The sequence below is a fragment of the Sciurus vulgaris genome (genome assembly GCF_902686455.1).
Source record: "Sciurus vulgaris genome assembly, chromosome: 1".
Classification (NCBI taxonomy): Eukaryota; Metazoa; Chordata; class Mammalia; order Rodentia; family Sciuridae; genus Sciurus; species Sciurus vulgaris.
Window position 1 is genome coordinate 22,914,114 of NC_136461.1, and position 13,904 is coordinate 22,928,017.

The following is a 13,904-nucleotide window of genomic DNA, read 5'->3' on the forward strand; positions in this document are numbered from 1 at the left end:
CCATGACTCTTGCAAACAGCACAGACGGTAGTTTGATGTTAGAAACCCAACCAGAGCATCCGAGGCTCTCCTCGGTAGTGTGTGTAACCTCCACATGTTATTGGGACCACTGATGTTTTTATTCTTGTTTCTGATGTTGTTTTTCACACTTCTTATCGCAAATTCTCTTCCTTTGTGGCTCTTTTTGCCTATAAAGATGTATCAATTTATACTTATCTCCTTTATTTTCTTGATCATATGGGAAATTATGTTTCCTCATGTCTAATTTTACACAGTTGTTGAACATATGTACTTAAATCTGTATTTCTCCAAGAAAGTCTAAATTGTCATTTTTGTTCTTCTCCCAAGTAAGATGATTTCTTTCAAATGTTTCCATTCCCTCACCCTAAAGGCTCCTTGGTTATTTTAGTTTCAGTCTTTTTTCTTTCTTTTAACAGATATAGAAATTATTCTTAGCTGGATGCAGTGTCTCATGCCTGTGATCCCCAGCTACTTGGGAGGCTGAGACAGGAGGATCACAGGTTCAAGGCCAGCCTCAGCAACTTAGCAAGGCCCTCAGCAGTTTGGCAAGACCTTGTCCCAAAAATAAAAAATAAGAAGGGCTGTGGATATGGCTCAGTGGTAGAATGTCCCTGGGTTCAATGCCCAGTACCCCCCCCCCCCAAAAAAAAAAAAAAATGTTGTTGTTGTTTTTTTTTTTACAGTTAACACTTACTGCAGTTTGTCATCAGGATTTACCTATTCTCTTCTTGCATTAAGCGCCTTCTGTGGAAAAGGCAAAACAGAGATGGAGGGACTGTGTGGGAGGTTGCAGAAGTGACGCAGGTGTCAGGCAGCGCCTTTTTAGTGGGCATTTCATATGGGTCAGAGTGTTCTGTATGTACTCATTTAATATTCACATCCACTCTGTGCAGTAGGCATCATCGTTTGCCTTAGACTGAGGAGAAAAGCTGAGGCTCAAAGAGGTGACTTTCCTGGGGTCAGGCTGCTGGGGAGAAGCATAGCTGGTGCCCAATCTCAAGTCCAGCTCCATCCAAAGCCCCTGCTCTGGGCTGTCTTCCCAGGAGGGCAAGAACTAGACAGACCCTTCCTTATGGGCCACTTGGATTTCTCTGCCTGAGATGGTGACTGGGTCAGCAAGTGAGAGAACACATCACAGCGCAGGCAGGGGGGTCGGGAAGAAAATAACGCAGAGCTACGTGAAATCCCCGGCCAAGGTGTTTTCCCCCAATAGATGATTTGGAAATGATTTTAGGTTGATGGAAAAGTTGCAAATATGCATAAGAAGTTCCATACTCAGGCTGGGGCTAGGGCTCAGTGGTAAAGCACTTGCCTAGCGCATGTGTGGCACTGGTTTCAATCCTTGGCACCACGTAAAAAAAATAACTAATTAAATAAAGATATTGTGTCCACCTACTACTAAAAAAAATTTTAAAAAAAGAAGTTCCATATTCTCCTCACCTGTTTCGCGCATTGTTAACACCTTATGTTTCCATGGAACATTAGTCACAACAAGAGACCAGCACTGGTACATGACCATTTGCTGAACTCCAGACTTCATTTGAGTTTCACGTCCCCCTGCCCCATGACCCCTGCCAGTACAGGGCGCCATGAGGCACTTAGCCTCCCCTCCCCTTGGTCTCCCATGGTCTGCACAATCTCCAGGTCATCCTGTGGGGCAATGTGACATACCACAGGTGATGCTGACCTTCACCACTTGGTAGAGCATTTTCTCTACTGCACAGTACTATTTTAAGAGCTCTATTTTAAGACAGAGAGAGGAAATGCTTTTTTGTTTGTGTGGTGTTGGGGATTGAACCCAGCACCTTGTGCATGTGAGACTTTCACTCAACCAACTGACTTCTATCCCCAGCCCCAAGAGAGGTAATATTTTGAAAGAGTCATACTGTGATGTTTAGCATAGGAAAAGAACAGAAGGAAATGCACCCAAACGCTGACAGTAGATTTGAGTCACTTCTTTACCTCTCTTGCTTTTCTGTATTTTTCTTTGTTCTACAATGAATATGTAAATGACTCAACACTTATTAAGAACTGTCCACACTATCACCTCCATTTTACAAACAGCACATAGAGACATCATTTATTCATAGAAAAAAATGTATAAGGCATTCATTAAATGTTGATAGGTGTTATCTCAGAGTAGAAATTTTTATTTCTTCATACTTTATGTATTTTTCCATTTTTACCTTTTTGTTGGCTCTCAAATATGTAGAATTATGTTTAACATAATCTTTGGGTATATAATACACATTCTCTGTGTTGGTCCACACAAGACCTTCCTTAAATTACTTATGAATTTGTGTATTGATACACTTATTTTATAATATAAAAACATACGTGGAACCTCTACTCAGTATGAAAAATAAATTACTGATAAGAACTTATATCTACTAATAAGATCCTCTCCATTATCTTATCCACCCAAAGGGACTCCTATGAATCTATTGACTGTTCTTTTGTTTTCCCTTTAACCTATCTCTGTTTCCCTAAGGTATATGTTTTTTCTAGTTTTTGTTAAAAGGATACTATGTTTAATGTGGTATTTTGGGATTTACTTCTGCCACTCAAAATTATATTGCTAAATCCCATACATATCATTGCATGTAGCCACATCACATTCATTCTGACTACAATATTCCATTGCATGTTACTCCAAAATGTATGTGCCTGTTTTCTTCAGGGATTATCTGGATGATTTCTGGGTTGGGGTTTTCTTCTTCTTTTTTTCTGATTAGAACATTCTAGAATGTGTCTCCTGAAGTATGTGGTAAGAGTTTCCCTTGCATATGGACCCTAGGATTGAAATTGCTGGATCAGGGGCTGGGGAGATAGCTCAGTCGGTAGAGTGCTTGCCGTGCAAGCACAAGGCCCTGGGTTCGATCCCCAGCACCCAAAAAAAAAAAAAAAAAAAAAAATTGCTGGATCATAGTGGCTTAGTGGCTTAGTCTAGGACACCCTAATGCAGAGCTGAAGATAAAGCCTAGCATGTAAATAGTTTATCAGGGGTCCCCCCTTAGGAGGGAGAGTGAGACAGGGACAAGATCAAGGTCACTGCAGAGGGATTGGTTCCTGGAATGGGGGCCTGAAGGACGGATGACCCATGTATTTATCTCTGGGCTCTGAACCTTGTTGACCAAGCTCTGTCACTGCAGTGCTGACTTCCCCACACTTCCAGACCGGGATTGGACTTGGGCTGAGTCCCCACCTCCACCCCATCCCCCGAGATGTGCAGCTTGTGCTGAGTTGGGACCTGTCACCATGGAATGAGTCAGGAGAACTGTAGCTGTGACTTAAATTAGAGGGAAGCTGAGGGAAGGTGACCTGGACCAGAGGCTATAGGAAAAGGGAATGTTGGACTTCACTAATGCCCACTGTGTTCCCCAGTGCCTGTGCCAGTTCACACTCCCACAGGCAGTGCCTAGACACTATTGCTCCTTTGCATTCAAAGTCATGCCTCTAACACTGGGCACTGCCAACTTGTCGGTGCAGATCACTGTCACATCTCCTGGACGCTGTGCTGCTGACAGAGCCTATGGAGACACCTCTCGGCACGGGTGCACCTCTTAGTCCTAGGCTGCCGTTGAAGGGGCTGGATTCCCCACACCTTTGAGCTCCTGAGCTGAGAAGATGCCAGATGCTCTGGGGCTCATGGTCCTCGTCCTGCCAGACTGTGGACAGCACAGCCAGAAGGAAACTGGAGCCGCGTCCGCTGCTGGTGGATATGCCTGTGCCTATGAAGAGGGCCCTGTGCCGGGGCCAGCACTGCCAGTGGACACACATGACAGCTATGTGACATCACTGCTATGCTCATCTGGGTCACCTAGTCAAGGTAGTGCTTGCCAGATTTCTGTCCTAAAAGGACAGCTCTTCTCCCATCCCCCCTGCTTTCCTCCATGAGGAGGTCACTACTTAAGTCATGGACATTTATGTGCCACCCTCTTGAATAGGAGATCTGTCCCTTCTCAGTCTTTTATTTATATCATTTATCAGTCATTTATATCAGTAAGGACTTGTGGATATTTTTTTTCCAGTGCTAAGGATCAAACTCAAGGCCTCCTATATACTAGATAAGCATTCTAAAACTGAGCCATATCCCCAGGCCGGCATTCTTGGATCACTTATTTATTTATTTATTTATTTATTTATGGTGCTGGGAGTTGAAATCAGGGCCTCGAACATGCTAGACAAGCATTCTAGCTACATCCCCAGCCCTTTTCTATTTTATTTTATTTATTTGTTTATTTATTTTGGGATCAGAGGTTGAACCCACTGAGCCACTTCCCCAGCCCACTAAGTGGCTGAGTCTGGCTTTGAACTTGTGATGGCATGGTGTGCCACCATGCCCAGCTTCTATTTTATTTTGAGATAGGATTTCACTAAGTTGCAGAGGCTGGCTTTGACTTGTGATCCTCCTGCCTCAGCTTCCTGAGTAGGATTACGGGCATGTGCTACCACACCCAAATGATATTTATTTTATACTTCAGGTTGTAATCTAATGCTAGTTTATTTTGTTGCTTAAGTACTTCTGATTTTGGCCATTGGAGGTCTGTGAATTGGTTCCTCTGTCTCCAGCATTTTGACATACCCCCCATAAGTGTGTGTGTGTGTGTGTGTGTGTGTGTTAGTTCCTGTGTTCTTGGAGAACTTTAACCCCCTGTCCGTGTCAGTTTTTGGATGCACTTGAGACTGACTCCTTCCTTCACTCACCCCTGCCACTTGCCTCCTGGCCCCTGAGCCCTGGCTGTGCCTCTGGTCGTGGGAACATCAGAACTGCTGGACACTCCGAAGTCTGGACCCTGCCCTTTGCTACCTCCCCCAGCCACTGCCCTGAAGAAGCAGTGCCCTTTCCCCTTATGGAGTCTGTCCTCTAGCTCAGAAAGCTTTGTGACTAGAGTGACATCACAGCCACTCTCTCAGTGTGTGAACAAACTTATCTAAAGGACAAAACAAAACGAAGTCTGCCTCTCTGTTGCCTTTGAAGCCTACCTTATCTCCTCCGTTTCTGCACTTCAGATAAACCCTCTTTTGCCTGAGACTGTTTTATTACACACTCTCCCATCTGGCCAGTGTCGCATCTCTGGAATCAACCAGACTCCAATTCCAGTCTCACAATCTGAGCAGTCACTTGATCCTCAAAACATCAGTTTCATCATCTGTAAAAGAGGAATAATAATAGTCTCCAAATAGCTACTTTTGGTTGAGCAACTGCTGTGGGTATTAAGTGAAAGCTTCTGAAAAGCACCTAACATGAAGCCCAACACACATAGTAGGTGCTCAATAAACACCAACTAGTTGCAATCTAGACTTCACAGTCTCTCCCCAAATCCATTGTGTACACTCACTCTAAAGCTTAGACATGACGATGTCACTCTTGTGCTCACAATCCTTCCAGGATGTAGAATTCGGAAAACCCCTGCCCTTGAATTCCAGATCTGTTGGAATCTTACCCCTCATCTATGCCCCCAGCCTCATCTTGCTTGTTTCCCAGATCCCACCAGACTGTTCACTCCTTCCCAACTGGGGAACGTCCACCTCCCAGCCTTCACCTGGCCATGTCCTCCCGCCGTAATCCTCCTGCCTCCCTCCATCTGGGGACTCCAAGGCTCTGGTGTCTGACTCAGTGAACCTTTTCCGTGAGCATCTGGAGCTGGTGCTCCCCTCTGCAGGACAGCACCTTCCTAGAATTGTGACTGTCCGCTGGATGACTGCCTGGTCCCCCCCCCCATACTCACCAGGCTGCGCCATGGCCAGGACCGTGTTTTATTGGAGCAGGTGGCAAGAAGGCAGGACACGGACTCAGAGGCCCACAGGCCTGGGTGTGATCTGCATGTGGATCGTGATCCTGCAGTTCATCAGCGACCTGGCATCGAGCAAGTCCTTAACTTCTCTGAGCTTCATTGTCCTTATTTATAAAATGATGATGATGATTGTAACTACTTTATAGGAATGTTGTGAAGATGGAAGCAGATAATCCATGTGAAGCACTTCACATAATGCCCTGCACACAGAAAGTGCCTAATAAATAGTCTGTTTCTCTCTTAATGTCAGGCAGCCAGGAGTTGCCTGCTCTGCCAGGCTCCATTTATTGATGGATTCAAGGCTAAAAATAGAGCTGCAGCCTTGGGAGCAGGTCCTTCCAGAGCCTGAATTGATGCCCTTGGTGCTGGAAAGGGGAAAGAGCCTGCTTTCCCCTCCAGGGACCTCCCAGAGAAACACGAACCTCAGCTTCTCTGGCCTTTGTCCCACTGACATCCAGGGCGCCAGGCAGAAGCCATGGCCCAGGCACATGAGCTCTCAGAGCAAGGGGTTCTGCCCCAGCTCTGCCACACACTGGCCGTGTGACCTTGGGCAAGCAACTTTGCTCTTCAAAAGAGTGCTATTACCCTCTGACCTGAACACTGGCAGTGATAATAACATTTTTTGCAATAATCGGCAGCTGACACTTGCAGAGGCCTGGAGGCCAATGGCCAGCTCTGAGACTCTGGTAGTGCTGTCCCCTCTCTGAGCCTCAGTTTCTACATCTCTCTGAAATAGTCCCAGCAGCCCCAATAGATCCAGCCAGGCCATGAACAGCAGCTCAGAGCAGTAACTCCTGATGGCAATCCAAGTTATCTAGACGTCCATCTCTCCATCTGAGGGCACAGGGAACAGAGACAGAAATTTATTTTAGCTGTTTGTAGCTATTGATCCACCAGCCTTGGAAAATGCAGAGAAATACATCCAACAGAAAAACGCCTCTCATCTTGGACTGCTAAGCTGGCCCTGCCAGTGGATAAACCATCTCTGTGCAATCGACTTCCCTGCCATCAGCTCAGGGCTCCTGGCAAGTTGTTTCGTCTCCCAGGACGAGATGCTGATTTAATTAAAACAGATCCTGAATTGTGGCAGAAGCTTCTGTTTTCCATCCTGCAGCTAATCTTCACAGTGATGTCAAAGGGCATAAATGTGGCTCTCAGAGGTACCAAGCCAGTCTGCCACAAGTAGATATGCTGGGGCGGGGTGACCCAGATCTGAGGGCCACAATCCTGGATTTCCTCTGCCGTCCCTTCTTCCTGGGACAGCTCCATCAGGCTCGAACCCCCAGCCCCACACTCATTTCTAAGTCTGGGATAGATACAGAATCACATGACAATAACGTTTTACAAACACACAATCTCACCCCGCTGCGCCACATGCAGAAGTTCTTTCCAGCCACCTGGAGCCTGTGCACCTGACAAGGGGAGAGAAAATCCCTGTTCTGCCCAAAGTGAGCTTAAAAGCAGGAAGACGGAATGATCAGCCCAGGGTGTGAGCAACCCCCATAGCACCCATCCCCCCCATTGGGACTGTCAATTGGCAACATCCAGGGTCAGAGTTGGGATTCTGGACTCTCACTCTCCTGGGTTTGAATACAAGTTGTATCATTGCAAGACCCTGGGCCAGACTCTTAATCTCTCTTAGTTTCCTCCGCTTATTAATTTTTTTGTTTGCAAGGGTTTTTTTTTTTTTTTTTTAGTTGTAGATGGACAGAATGCTTTATTTTATTTATTTTATATGGTGCTAGGATGGAACCCAGTGTCTCACACGTGCTAGGCAGCGCTCTGCCACTGAGCCCCAGCCCCAGCCCCGTTGCAAGCATTCTTGCTTACAGACAAGAGTCCACTCTGGGTAGTTTAACTAGAAAGGGAATTTGTTGGGGATGTTAGAGAAACATAGCTTTCATGACCCTCTCCAAGATGTACACTGCAGTGTCAGACTCATGGGGGAGTTGCTATTGCCGTCACTGATTCCAGAACCACGTTGTTCTGGCTTCCAACAAGAGATGTCCCGTGGGCAGTGTACATGCACATGGCTCATGTCGCAAATGGTATCTGAGGCGGTGGTGTGATTGGAGGAACCTACACACTTGCACCCTAGCTGCAAGGGAAGCTGATTTTGGATTTGGGAAAGAGGGTCTCAAGGTATCAGGAGTAATCCAAAATGTAAAAAGGAATTCTTAAGATCGTCTAGCAGGTGGGAGCTGGGGAGATAGCTCAGTTGGTAGAGTGCTTGTCTCACAAGCACAAGGCCCTGGGTTCCATCCTCAGCACCACAAAAAAAAAAAAAGATTGTCTAGCAGTGATGAATGACAAATGTTCAGGTCCTCGGGTCCTCTTCCTTGTCTGTCTCCCCTGATTAGATGGCAAGCTCCATGCAGGCAGGTATCTGCAATGTCTCATTCACCACTGTATCCCCAGCACCTAACGTGGAACCTGCAATAAAAAACAGATAACTAAAATGTGAGTGACAGTAGAAGCACCAGTATTTTGAGGTTACTGGGCAAGTCACAGTCTTGGAGGGGACTGTGTCTCCATGTCTTTGGGAAGCTGTTCTTCTTTAATGGACTACCCATTCCTCCACAACCCCTTGCCTGACAGCAAAATTGTCTTTATTTTTGAGTTCTCAGCTTTGACTCACCTGTGCCTGGAGGCTTTCCTGGAAGTATAATTCCGTCCCCACCACTACCATTGTTACCACTCCCATGTCCTTGCACTGGGGAACTGGGTTAGTGTGATGGTCAAGAAGACCAGTTCCAAGGCAGGACGAGCTAATTCCAAGTTCTGTTGGCTTCGGCTCTTACTGGCTGTCAGATCTTGGATAAGCCAGGTGACCATTCTGATGCTCCTCGTCCTCTGCAAGGTGGGGATAAATAAGTCACAGGATTGTTGTAAGGTTTAAATGAGATGATGTCTGCAAGTCCTAAGGATGGAGCTGGAGCAGAGAAAGCTTGATCGGCTGCTGCTGCTGCATTTCTTACTGTTCTAGTGTTTATCAGGGCCACATCATGTCTGTATCCCCAACAAAACTGAGTTCCTGGAAACCAAGACCTGTGGACCTTTAACCCAGAGCTTCTTCATGCACATCCCATACAGATCAGACGTCCTCACGATGTCTGTTGCACAAACTCAAAGAAACTACAGTTGCAAAGATGGGGAAGATGAGCCATTTAAAATTAGCATCACAGAGAAAACAACCAAAATTAAAATGTACCTGAGGGTGGGGGAAATGGCACATGGCGAATGCCAACATTATGTCAAGATTCCACACACATCCATACAAAACTGTCTGAGTTGCTAAGAGATATCTGTTCAAAGGTCACGTGCAGGCAAATCAAATGAGGAAACGGAAGTAGTAAATAAACGTGGAAGAAGAGTTAACCTTCAACAGAAGAAATACAAATGAGATATAAATGAAAGCAACAATAACATAAAATACAGAATTCAACACAGAATTATTTATAACACTCAAAAGTGTCCAAGAACAGAAGAATGGTTACATAAATAATGATATATCAGTTCAATGGCATGGCGTTCCACCATTAAATAATTATGAAAATGTTGAAACAAATGCCTTGGAATAGTAAGTTTATAAGCAGATTGCAAAGTTAAATTTGAAGCACGATCACAATGTGCAAAATGTTCATCTGGACTTGATGAAAGCTTGGCAGTAAAGATGAGAAAATGAAAACAGTTGCCTTGATAAAAAAAAAAAAAAAAAAGAAAGAAACTTTACTGAGTGCCCACCATATGCCAGACTCTATGCCAAAAGCTCACACACGTATCATCTCACTTGATTTCCCAGCTCCCCCATAGCCCCATGAGGTCAGAGTTGTTCTGCTATCCAGGTAGGGCAGCTAAGGCCCAGAGAGGGAACAGCACCTGTCCGAGGTGGCACAGCCAGTGACTGGGAGGAAGGAATGCCAACCAATCCTGGTTCGTTGGACTCCAAGTCCAGGGCTCTTTCCAATGCATCAGATGTGTAGGATGGATGGGGTCCAGTGGCTTTTCTTGCTTTTTAAACATTGCCTTTGGTGCTGTTTAAATGTCACTTGCACAATTAAACACAATTTCAAGAAAACCCAAAGGAATCTCAAGAAAGCAGTTTAGTTAGTCCTTCTTCCTCCAGAGAGCTCCCTGGACCACATGGTTTTGCCCACACAAAACCAAGAAACTGTTCTGCGTATCTTCTGTCCCTCTTCTTTGGGAAGGGGACATCTGGTATTTATTTCCTCCATTCTCCACATCAAGACTCTCCTTCCATCCCAAGCTCCCTGGGACATGGGTGTCCCCGCCATGGGAATCCCAGTGCTATTGTCAGTATTTCCAAAAGCAAAACAGAAATTGGGCTTTCACCCTGAACTACGCTTCATGGGCTGATGAAGTGGCTAGTGTCACTCCCTGGATGAAATTAGAGCCCACGTGTTCTGAGTCTGTCCTGGGGGCATTGGTAGGGCTGTGGACACCTGCTGGGGGAGTCAGGGAGGTCCCCTGGGGGAGACGACTTCTCAGCTCAGATCTGGAAGGTGGGTAGGAGTCTGGCAGGCAAAGAGCAGGAGGAAGAAGGCACACATGGCAAAGAAGACATACAAATGGCCAATCGGTACATGAAAGAAATGTTCAGTCTCATTAATCATCAGGGAAAAGAACATCAAAGCCACAATGGGATATCATCTCACCCAAGTGAGGAAGGCCATCAGCAAAAGACAGAAAATACAGGCTGGCGAGGATGCAGAGAAAAGGGAAGTCTGATACATTGTTGGTGAGAATGTAAATTAATACAGTCACTATGGAAAACAGTATGGAGATTCCACAAAAAAGCTAAAAATAGAACTGCCACATGATCCAGAAATTCCACTACTGGGTATGCATCCAAAGGAGATGAAACCGTTATACCAAAAAGATACTTGGACTCCCATGTTTAGTGCGGCACTATTCACAATAGCTAAAATATGGAGCAACCCAGATGCCCCTCTGTGGATGAATGGATAACAAGAATGTGGTTTATACACACACGAGGATATTATTCAGCCATAAAAAAAAAAGAACAAAATTCTGCCATTTGCAGCAACACAGAAGGAACTAGAGGTAATTATATTAAGGGAAATAAGTCAGGCACAGAAAGACAAGTACCTCGTGTCACCACTTACTTGTGGAGACCAATGTCAATCAAGTAGAGCAGAAAGCAACAGAAGAGACAGGGAGGGCAGGACAGGAAGAAGTCCAATAGTGGCATCAAAACATAGTGGGGGACTTCGGATTGTGGCTCAGTGGTAGAGCGCTCACCTAGCATGTGTGAGGACCTGGGTTCGAGCCTCAGGACCACATAAAAATAAATAAATAAAATAAAGATTAAAAAACAAGAATGCTTAAAAAAAACAGTGGGTGGCTGGGTGTGGTCACACACACCTGTAATTCCAGCGGCACAGGAGGCTGAGGCAGGAGGATCGCCAGTTCAAAGTCCACCTCAGCAATTTAGTAAGGCCCTAAGCAACTCAGCTAGATTCTGTGTCTAAAGAAAATATTAAAAAGGGCTGGGGATGTGGCTCAGTGGTTAAGTGTTCCTGGGATCAATTCCCAGTAAACAAACGGCAACAAAAATGTGCAGAAATCTCTTCCGGTTCTTCCCCAGCATAGTAGGGTAACTATAGTTTAAAACAATCTAGGGTGTGGTGTGTTGCGAAATGACTCCACAAGTATGAATTTCCCAACACATAAAAATGATCAATGTTTGAAGAAACGGATATGCCCATGGCCCTAATTTGATTATTACACCTTGTATAGAATTACCATGATGGACCCCAATTTCAAATAAAAAAAAAAAAAAAAAAAGAGGCAGCACATGGGGAAAGCCCTGGAGTCAGAGAAATCAAGACCATTCTGGAAAATGAAATGAACGAGGTCACTGTGGCCAGAGTGGAGAGCATTGAGAACGAGCCCAGAGAGGGCCACAGAGGCCCGTTCTGCAGCGCTGGAAAGCAGGGGAAGAAGAGCAGGAGAGGAGTCACATCTCAGAGCAAGATGGGAGGGTCCCCACAGGGACGCAGGCACAGGGCCTTCCTGGACCTGTTTGGGTTTCATGAAGCAGAGGACTTGAGACTGAATTCAGAATCACACGCAGACAACTGGGTTTGGGTCAGGAGAGGGACTGAGTTAGGAGGAGCCCTATCTTCATCAGCTGTAGAAAAGTGAAGGCGCTCACGGAGCTTGTATGCAAGCGGAGCCAGGAAGAAAATTCCACCACCCTGAAACAGCCCGGCCCCTCCCGGGTACGAGCTTCTTGCCAATCGCTGGTCCAGGGAAAATTTGCCTCATTGAAATATTAGTAATCGACAATGAACCCTCTCAAGATCTGGATACAGATAGAGAAGCACAAGGAAGGCCAGGACAAGAAAAGAAATGAAAAGAGGAACCAACCAAAGAAACAAACAAAAACAAAGAATATTTACCAGAATAAAAACAAAGCAAAGCAAAACAAGACCAAAAAACCCAAAATCTTCAACGAAGCATTTATTTCTACATGCCAAGGTACAGAGAGAGATATGAGAGCTCCTGGAGATAATAGCAAAATAACAAAAGGAAATAAAACATAAGCTGTCAGGGTTCAGGAAAAGGCGGGAGGAAGATGACGACATCGCAGAAGGAAAGTCAAAGTGAAAGTAGCACAAAATAAAACAGAATCTGCCAGAACACAGCAAGACACAGGGGGATGGAAATGAGGAAAGTGAGATAAAGGAAATGAAAACAAACATTTTTTGGTTGAAATGATAAAAGAGAAAATGACTGCAATGGCTTGGGTATGGTTTGAGAGTGTCCCCCAAAGGTTCTCCTGCTGGAGGCTCAGTCTCCAGTGTGGCAGAGTTGAGCTGGTGGAACCTTTAAGAGGTGGGGCCTAGTGGAAGGTAATTAGGTCATGGGGCGCCACCCCTGGAAGGAATTGATGCAGATCACAGGGACTGGATTTGTTCTATGGAGAACAGGTTGTTATAAGGGATTCTGGAACCTTCCCTGAACCCCTCTTCTGGACACACTGTCTACCACTCTCAGAGCTGCTCCTACCACTGAGATGTCATTTGCCATGGGCTCTCACCAGAGCTGGGCAGATACAGATGCCATTCTCTTCAATCTCTAGAACTATAAACTAAATAGATCTCTTTTCTTTATAAAGAACCCAACCTCATGTATTTTGTTACGGCAACACAAAACAGACTTAGACAATGACAAAGAGAGACTGCACTATGGTTTGAATATGGTTTGTCCCCTGAACTCAGGCAGGTGTTTAATCCTTAAAGTCATATGGTAATGGTATTAAGAGGGTAGAAACGTAGTCTAACTATAGCATGTAAAGGGAAGTAGCCTTTGGGAAGTGATTAGGTTGGATTAGGCCATTAGGATGAAGCCCCCATGATTGAATCCTGGTAGCGTTATAAGGAGATGGAGAGAGACATGCAACACAGAGATACATGCATATTCCTGCCGTGATGTGAAACAGCCCAGTGGAAACCTGTGAGCTAAACATACCTCCTTTCTCTATAAAGTAAACTTTCTCAGGTATTTCATTATATAGTATTGAAAAGTTGACTAATATAGACCATGTACACATAAGGAGTCTCTGGAGAAGTAAACTAAAATAATGTCATCAAACAAATATTCTAAGATAATTCAAGAAAATCTTTGAGAAAAATGAGACTGAAAAGTTGAGACCCAAGAAAATCAGAATACGACAAAATGTACTCTAATTAAAAAGTTAGTAGTCTATAAAGTTAAGAATTCTTTGAGCACCTCACATAAAAAGAACACATCACTTCTTAGGAGGAATCTGTATACCAGACTGGCCTCTGACTTCTTCACCTTAGCATTCAGTATTAGAATACAATGGAACAACACCTGCAGAGTCTTCAAGGAGAGACAGTGTGACTCAAGAATTTTATTTTCAGCCAAACTGTTGTTGGAGTATAAAACCAAAAGACAAATGTTCTTGAACATGTGTGGGTGGTTTGGAAGCTGGGGCAATGGCACAGTGGCTTTGTTGGAAGATCAGGGTTTTTTCCTTATGGTGACCTTGAGTTTTAGTAAGAGCTTCATTTC